This window comes from Ananas comosus, unplaced genomic scaffold (genome assembly GCF_001540865.1).
Source record: "Ananas comosus cultivar F153 unplaced genomic scaffold, ASM154086v1, whole genome shotgun sequence".
Taxonomy (NCBI): Eukaryota; Viridiplantae; Streptophyta; class Magnoliopsida; order Poales; family Bromeliaceae; genus Ananas; species Ananas comosus.
The window spans coordinates 32437-40824 of NW_017893561.1; the positions used below are offsets into that span (position 1 = coordinate 32437).

At 48.0% G+C, this 8388-nt stretch overlaps 1 long non-coding RNA gene across 1 annotated transcript; it reads left to right on the plus strand.

The window, feature by feature from the left end:
- The first annotated feature begins 762 nt into the window (after window positions 1-762).
- On the plus strand, window positions 763-1663 carry LOC109706308. Its single transcript, XR_002215164.1, has 3 exons — window positions 763-1181; window positions 1267-1361; window positions 1450-1663. It is a non-coding gene; the product is annotated as an uncharacterized LOC109706308 (long non-coding RNA).
- The last annotated feature ends 6725 nt before the right edge of the window (window positions 1664-8388 follow it).

Below are 8388 nucleotides of genomic sequence, written 5' to 3' on the forward strand. Positions count from 1 at the left end.
TAGTTTTCTGCATATATCTATATTCATTCGTTCATTCCGTGCTACTCCGTTTTCATACCCAATATACTATCGTTGTTCTTCTGATCCGGTGAGTACCTTCGCCTTCATCGGCTTGCGGTATCCAGCTGGGAGGGGAGCACATGTTTACATGTCTCAAGCCTGGCCCCACCTTTTTCAGGATATTCATGGGCGATGAGTTTTGGGACGAGACGTAGTACGTCGTGGGTCGATAGAGCTCTCCGACCCCAGGTTATTGTTTAGTTTTCTCTTACATTATTGTTGTTATAGCTTAGTACAGTCTTATATGGTTCAGTATTTTTATTACCCGTTGGAATATGTTTTCATGAATGTAATAAAAGGATTTCTGGATTTGGTAAAATAAAAGGTTTTCTACCCCTCGTGGTAGCTTTTATAAAAGATAAAAGTTTTCGCGTATGGAACAGTTTTCAAAAAATTTTTCGTGGAGTTTTGTTTAAACATCGAATGTAAAACTACGGAGTGAATGGTGAATGTATGAATGTATAGCTATCTGTATATTCATTTAGTTGTGGTTGTATACTGTTTGTACTTTTGTACTTGTGCGACGCCGTGCAAATACAGGGGAGACTCTGTCCGTATGAACAGTGAATTCCCTGTATTTGTGGCGGATCTGGCATACTCTGGGGTTAGGTTTTCAAAAAAAAAATTTTAAACGCTTTTCCGCTGTGTTTCAAACAAAAAGGGAACCCCGGGGCGTGACAGATTAAAGTGGTATCAAGCCTAGTTACAACCACAACACCATTCACAGGTTGTTTTGAAATGTAAGTGAACTGAACTAAATGAATTGAACCACTGGTTAGGTTGACCATAGGATGACCATAAAATCGTAGGCACGTACGAGCGCGGGGTATACGAGATTTAGTCTCGAGGTTATCGAGCTGGTAGGTTTGAGGGTTGATTTGTGTTTATTACCTCGTGTTGTTGTGCTACAGGTTATGGCATGTGCTTGTTTTGGTGTTAGGAGTGGGGACAATGAGCAGACTAGTTCTGAGCAGTGAGGTGTCATCAGACTGCTACTGGTATTGTTACTGCCCCACCTCCAACACGGGACAATGAGCAGACTAGTTTTGGACCCGAGATTGATACTCGAGTATATTCCACTGGATTTGGGATCTACCTTCATCGAATTTGAGCTTTAGAAGGTAATTTTGACATTGGAGTTGTCGGTTTAAGCTTAAGTGCTGAAATTTGGGGTTATTGATTCAATTTTTATACTTTTGTGTTCAGATCCTTGGAGAAAGTTGAGTTTGGACCAGAGGGTGATATTCCATCTTGGTTTACTGGTTTTGGGACTTTGCTACACCTGATTTGGGATTTGAAAGGTGAAGTTAGCATTGTATTTGAGGAAAAGTTAAGCTTAAGTGCTGAATTTCGTAAGTTTGATGGAATTATAGTATTCTCGATGTGTAGAGCCTTGGAGAAATATTGTTGCTGTTGCAGCGTGATCTCGGTTGAACCTCCTGTTGTTTTCGGGACCTTCTTGCTGCCGTGGAATTGCTTTGGAGGTGGGTTAATCATCGGTTTTACTTCCTAAGCATGTGCATAGTAGACATGTATAATTTTCAGCTTTGGTATATTATGTTTAGCTCAAATTCAGTGATTAGTATAGTATATGAAATCTGATTTGGAGCGTGCTGTAGTAAATTAAATAAATATACATGTTGGACTTGGAAATTGACTTAGGAGAAAACCAGCGATTCTACTCCATCATATGCTTAAACTACCAGATTTATCTCCAGGAGTAGTGGATACCTAGGGTAATTTAGAATGCATTTATACTCGTGCCGGATGCCGAGTTTGGGTAACATTCAACCGTAGGTTCTACACTGTGGTTTCTGTTCGCTCCTTAAGCTTTTGTGCTTCGTATCCACGCTGTTAGTGCGCATTTGATACTCAGATAGCTTCTGAAGCTGTTGTGCTTCGTATCCCCGCTGTTAGTGCGCATTTGATACTCAGATAGCTTCTGAAGCTGTCGCGGAGAGTATACGCACTATTGGGTGCATTTGATACGCTGAGATAGCGTAGAATGCAGTTACGCTTGTGCGGAGATGCCGAGCTTATTTTTACAGCAGTGTCTAGGCTATTTCGGATTGTCGGGTGCCGTCGGGGTTGACGGTGGACCCAGATTGCGGGTTTTGCATCAGATTGTGCTGAGGGTATGTAAGTTTTGGTTGTTAGACCAGTTGGACTCTGTTTACTTGATTATAGCATGTGAGAGCTTGATTGAGCTCAGTAGAGATACGCTTGCATACTCGGTTGGGTAGCGCCCACGAGTGCTACTCCGGAGGCGGGCTTTGTGCGTTTGCGTTGTAGAGTGTCCTGGTTGGACTTGCTCTCCACAGACTGATTAGTGTGGAGGTAGCATTTAGGTTTCGACAGGTGGGACGGGTGCGTTCACAGTCCCTGGGGCAGGTGTGTTCACAGTCCCTATGGATTTGGGTCTGAGGTTGCATTACTCTACAGATAGTAGTGTTGGATCAATATAGGATAGTAGCATATAGCTGTAGATTTGTTCCAGCTTTCTTTTCTATCACTGAGCATAGATCTGTAGACTTAGTGGGTGAGCCGATGAGTTTAAGGGCGGTACCCATTGAGGACTACTTCTTTTGCAATAGTTCTCACGCCCAGTTGTTACCCCTATTTTTGCAGAGCCATTGCCTTCGGCTTCTGCTCTTTGTCACGCCCCGGGGCCGATTTTAAAATCCTTTTTAAAACAGAGTTGCGGAAAACGTGCCATTTTTTTTTTTTTTTTTTTAAACCTGGCCCACGTGACGTACAGACCCGCCACAAATACAAAGTTCCTCTGTCCACTCGGACAGAGTCTCCTTTGTATTTGCACGGCGTACCAACGATACAACAGGATCACAACCACAACCTACATTTACCAAACAACAACCAAAGCATGATATGCATTTCCATACAGCTAACAATCCTTAGAATGATGCATGCCTCTAAGCACTCCTTAGGCGCTGGATGATGCAATGCACAATACAACAAACATCCTATTTAAAAGTGCTCCCCACACGGAAGCTTTTGTTTTTAAACTCTAATTCATTCATTCATAAAAACCATTCGAAAACCTTTTTAAAACTGTTTCCCACACGGAAACTCTATTTTGAAAACCGACTACCTCGAGGGGTAGAAATCCACGATGCATAACTACAAGAAAACCAAATCTCCACAGAACCAAAACCACAGATCGAAAACTCCAATCTCATGTGTAAAAGAAACCAACACCACAGTTCACATACATTCAAGCATACATAAGATCAGCTAACTGAACCATTATTAAGAAAACTACTAAGTGCGGGAAAGAAATAACCAGGGTGACGGTCGCTACTGCCGTCTAACTAGATCGTCCTCTCGTCGAGCCCAAAATCCAACTCCTCGTCTCTGTCACCTGGGGGGGGAAAGGGGGGTGAGAAACCGCAACCATGGTTTTCTCAGTGGGTACGACAGAGCCACGAAGGCAAGTCGTAATCACCGGAAACCAAAGGAGATAGATAAACAAGTATATATCTGTAAGCTGATATGAAATAGAACTACAGTAGCTACAACAGATAAATAGGAAGCAATAAATAAACCTGCTACTGTATAGAAAACAATGCAAAGAATGCCTCAATGTACTGAACCAGAAACTGTACCCAATCTGTGCCTGCTGTATCGGTCCGCAGACCTCAAGCGCTACCTGTCACTAACTGCACCGACCTGATCCATCCGCCCCGCAGGACGACCTATCCGGATAAGTACACCTCCGATCGGTGGCCAAACCGATCCGGTGTCATGAATACCCCCAAGTGCCGTGACTAAGTCATGCTGGTATGCTCAAACAAAAACAAACCCGGCTAAAGCCGGTGCCTAGGCCGAAGCCAACAACGAGGGCGTACAATGCCAAACTGAAATAGAAGCTAGGGCGTACAACGCCGAACCTCGATCAACCAGATCGAAACACACGACAAGAGAGTCGATGTGTTGCCTGGACCCAAGGTCCACAGAGATACTGAAATACAAATGCAACCTGCTCTACATGTCTATCAACCACTAACCAATGCAGTCAACGAAATACGATAACCAAACGATAATCAAACAACTGACATGTAGAGCTAATATACTGGAATAGAAAAACAGGAGAAGGAGGTGAAACGCTCTCACCGACTACCAGCTCGAAGCACCCACCTGTCACTGTCGCGTCGGAACACTGGGTACGCACAAGTCGACCGGACCTAAGAAGATCCACCAAGTCAGTATCCAAACCACTAACCCAAAGCACGAGACTCACAAACCCCCACACAGGATCCCCGTAATCGGTTTCCCAAAACCGATTACCGTAACTCACCGGAAGTCCCGAAAACCACACCGGGACGCCGTCGGGACCCACTAAGTGTCCCGAACTCACCGACTCGTACCACGAGTCACCCGCTGCCCCAAAACATTCCAATTTGGATGCCTTGGCAGCGAACACAAGGTCACACAACAATACGATCATCGCCGGATAATCGTACGAATCCGGGTTCCCGGAAGTGTCTATTTCGACACCGGAACCCTCCGTCGCTCACCTATCATCATCGAACCCACAAAATGACGATGGTGACCAGCCAACAAGGCTCAGCGACAAAACACGAAGCAACCAAACACCGTCGGAAAGAATCCGAACCGAAACCGCGTTCTTTCGGCGAATTTCGCCGAAAAACGCACCGAAATCGACCTACCGATTTCCGCGAAAGCTAACGGACCATGGACAATCAGTCCAGCGATCATAAAAAACTCCCACACACTGCCCACAGTAGCCACGCAAAGCACAATTGCACAAAAGACCCTCTAATTACATAAAATATCATCATTTTATGTAATTTGAGCGATCAAGCGGCTCGTTCACGCAAACCGAGGACTTTCAAAGTCCGCAGAGACATATACTGACAGGTCTCGACGTACCGGAGTCCGTGCTCACGATCCGGAGCACAGCGGCTCGCTGTGGAAAGCGCGGGAGCAACCCGAAGGTTCAGCGAATAGCGCGCAGTCAGGGAAGATCGCGCCGAACAGAACTAACCGGACACTTCTGATCCAAGGGAAGGTGAGCATTGTGATCAGCACTGACCAATGATCACCGTGCTCACCTCCGGAGGCATCAGGACAGCCTCGGATCGCCGGATAAACGTGCGCAAGCCCAAAACAGCAGCCAAAAAGGCTGAAACGGAGCGACATCGCCAAAACAGCGGAACGGGGCCTTCCCGACAGAAACAAAGGTGAGCACGATGATCAGCAACTTGCCAGGATCATCGTGCTCCCTTCCGTAGAGATCAGGGAAGCTCGGGAAGCCCAGAACAAGAAACCCACTCAAATAAGCCCTATTTCGGGCTTGGCCGGAGCAACCTTGCACCGGCCGGCCTCCGGCGGCACGGCGGCGCGCGCGGGGCCCTGAGTCGGGTGAGGGGGAGGTGAGGAACACCGTGCTCACCTCAGTTGGCGACTGGAAGCGGCGGCGGCAGCTGTGGAACGAACCGAGCCCGCACGGCTAGGGCACGGGTTCCACGGGCAAAGGCGGCCACGGCGGCGGCCGGGGCCGGTCGGGGACGGCGGAGGAGAGTCGCCAGAGGTCGGAGGGGTTACCACGGGGTGGCCCAAGGTGGCGGCGGCGCTGGGAAGAGGTCGCACCCAGACCTCGGCCCGAGCAGGTCTGGGCGACGCGGGTTGGCCGAGACCGCGGCGGCGGCGTGCCGGGACGACGGCGACGGCAAGCGGGGGTTGCCGGGGCTCCGGGGAAGGCTGCTGAAGGGGGTCACAGGCGGCGGCGGCGCACGGGGAGGGAGCTGGGGCTACCTCGGCCAGAGCTCGGCCAAGCCGGCTGCAAAGAGCAGCGGCGGCCGCAGCGGCGCGAGGAGGCGGCGGCGGTCGGCGGGGAGGCTCTCCGGGGCTCCGGGAAGTCGGTAGGGGTGGTCCACGGTGGCAGCGGCGCAGAGGGAAGGGCTGCAAGCTTGCCTCGGCCTGGCTCGGTCTGGGAAGCTGCAGGCGGCTGGAGCGGCTGCGGCGGCGCAGGCGATGGCGGCGGTCGGCGGGGACGATCGCCGGAGCACGGGGTGACACCGAGGGAGGGTCCGAAGGTGGCGGCAGTCTCGGGTCTCCTCACAACCCGAGGGGAGAGAGGGAGAGAGAAAGAGAGGGAGAGAGAGAGAAGTGGTGGCTCGGCGGCGGCCGGGGCTCAGCCGGCGGCGGCCGGGGGTGGTGCAGCAAGGGCAAGGGGAAGGGTGAAGGTGGCTGAGGCGACTAAGGTAGCTGGGGGCTGGCTAGGGTTAGGGTTTCCAATGCAAAACCCTAGAATACCTTATATACATAAGGCGTTTCGCACGAAAGTCCCTCCAAACTCGGTATTTCAATCCGAGTCTCTCACAGCACGGCTAAAACGCATGAACGACCCTCCACGTGCGATCTCACGCAAAACGGTACATAAAATATCGCGACTTTTGCGAAAATACCGTTTTTCCACTACCAACCTCTCCTCGATCAACGGGCGATCTCCGCAGATCCGTCGGTCAGATTTGCGAACGGATTGCACCAGTGCAATCAGCACGACGGAGACAACAAAGCTGCGATTTCGTTTCATCTTGATCAACCACGGATTCACGACAAAATCCAACCTTCTTCGAATAGAAGGAAACACTCACATAAATACATATAAAACATGTATTTTTGGATTTTCTCGAAATCCGTGCGTCAAACTCAAAATCCGTCAGCGCCATTAGTTCCAGAACAGCTGAACCGGTCGAAACGAGCTATTGGACTGCTATGAACAGAGTCCGGTACGAGCCAGAAGCCAACTTCTCACCGCGGCTTCTCCGGAAAATCGAGTTACTATTCACTTTAAGTGAAACTTGGAAATCGCGTAGAATTTCCGTTTTAACTCGTTTTCGCCCGAAACTTGACGAGTGCTTTTGTAATTAAATTACACACAAAAACATCGTCAACTGAGAGTTTAGCTACACTGCAAAAATCTCAGTCCTTACAGGTACAAGCCCTGCGAAAATGCAAACCCGAGGCTCAGGTTGCTGAGTCTGCGGCTCTATACCGGTACAAGCCCGATGGCTGTACCGGTACAACCATCAATCCTTGTACCGGTACAAGACCAGTCTTGTTCCGGTACAAGCCCTGCTGCAGGCTATCCGAGAGCTGACCAAAAATTCCAATTTTGGGATTTTGGTGCCAAGTCTCAAACCAACACCCTCGGGGTGTGTGCTAGGGGTCGGAACACTATCGACGACCCTCCAAAAACTGTGGAAAGGCTCCACACACAGGTCAAACACTCGAATCTTGCAATTTGCTAAGATCCAGTGTATTATAGGTTATTCGCTAGAGACCTTTTCCTTAACTTTTGCCTGTGAGCCAAATGCAGATGATTTTCTCACAGCGGGGATTCTTTTTTTTTTCTTTTTTTTTTGCCTGAGAAATTTATTCACAGCCGGATTTTTTCTTTTCTTTTCTTTCTTTTTCTTTCCTTCCTTTTTTTTTATTACGAATAGTATTTTTTTTTTCAAAAATCATCCGTTGATCGGTGGCATCGGTCATTCTTCTTCTGATCTGGACCTTGTCTTTGTGGTAGTACTCTTCCAGACCTTAATTTTATTTGCAGGGTATCTCCTTCATCATTTTTCGAATCAGTACTAACATCGACTGCCCTAAAAATCTCACTCTGAATTTTCTTTGAGCCCTCGCCTTCATGGGAGTGAAGCATACCTATTATCGTCCTTGTCTGAGAGCTTATATTTTTCACTGTCGTAGCAACACAGTCTAGATTTAACTTTAAAGAATGGACGTCTAGATGCAGTCTTTTCACATCGTTTCCTACCTCCAGGATACGAGTTTTCATTCTTTCTAATTCTTGATTTTGGGAGGGAGATTCGTATGCCAGCCATGCACTGTTAGCTTCTTCGTTCACTATTGCTAGTTGTTTACTCTTTCGTCCTCGTTTATTAATAGATTCTTCAGAGTGATCTTCGAAATTGTGATCACTCTACAAGACTCCCCGTTGAGAGTTTTTTCTTCAAGCTTTTTTAAACGTTGACAACTTCTGTCAGAGTGGCCATTAGTTCCACAGAAGCTGCAGATGATAGGCTCATTCTCATCATATGGTAGATATGTTCTCAGGGATCTTATGTTCCTTGTAGCTTGATTCTTCTTGAAGCCTTTACTGGTTGAGGGTTGCATTTGATTTCTCTTTGTATATTGTTCTATGTTATGTCCCCACTCCTGATGGCTCGGAGAAAATCGAAGTTGTGCTTCTCTTTGCTCTATTTTTCGAGTCTCCTTAGTTACAAAAGTGTTCCAAAATTCTGGAGGAAGAAGGTTGTCGAGCCCCAT